Source organism: Solanum tuberosum, unplaced genomic scaffold (genome assembly GCF_000226075.1).
Source record: "Solanum tuberosum cultivar DM 1-3 516 R44 unplaced genomic scaffold, SolTub_3.0 scf00205, whole genome shotgun sequence".
Lineage (NCBI taxonomy): Eukaryota > Viridiplantae > Streptophyta > Magnoliopsida > Solanales > Solanaceae > Solanum > Solanum tuberosum.
The window spans coordinates 280,040-280,705 of NW_006239130.1; positions in this window are offsets into that span (position 1 = coordinate 280,040).

Here is a 666-nt window from a genome sequence, read left to right on the forward strand (position 1 = left end):
TTAGGAGCCAGTTGCCCCCCTCGAGTTTGGGGCGTGAAAAACTTGGTATTCGAGCAACGTCGTATCCTCGGGAGTCTGCAAGCCATGTCTAGTAGAGTCTTGTTTATAAATGTGTTGTGCACCACATTCGATAAGCAAGAAGCTACCGGGCATGTTAGAATGACTATCCTTCTTTTCCTCACCTCGTGCTATAGAGCGGTGTCTTAAGGGTTAAGGTTTCTGGCTTATAATTGATACTAGTATGCAGATAGAGATGACTGACACTAGACAGACCACAACTAGCCAGGGGCTAGATACAACTGCAAGCGAGGGTACCGGCAAAGTACCACAAGTGGAGGTGGCCTATTGTGAGACCTAGGGGGAGACATCTTCTCAGCCCCCTATAGCTTCTCCACAGCTTCAGGAGCCTCCGAGGGCTACAGGACTTCCGGCTCCACCAGCAGTACCACCTCTAGTTCCTCATATTCCATCTGATCAGGATTTCAAGAGTGCAGTATATATGTTAGCACAGTTAGTAGCTGCACAGTGCTAACCAGTTGCGCCAGATATTGTCGGACCTTCTGAAGGGCCCGGAAGTTCGAGAGTTCGTGAATTTCTTACCTTGAATCCTCCACAGTTTACAGGGATATATCGCAGAGAAGACCCTCAGCACTTTGTTGATCAGCT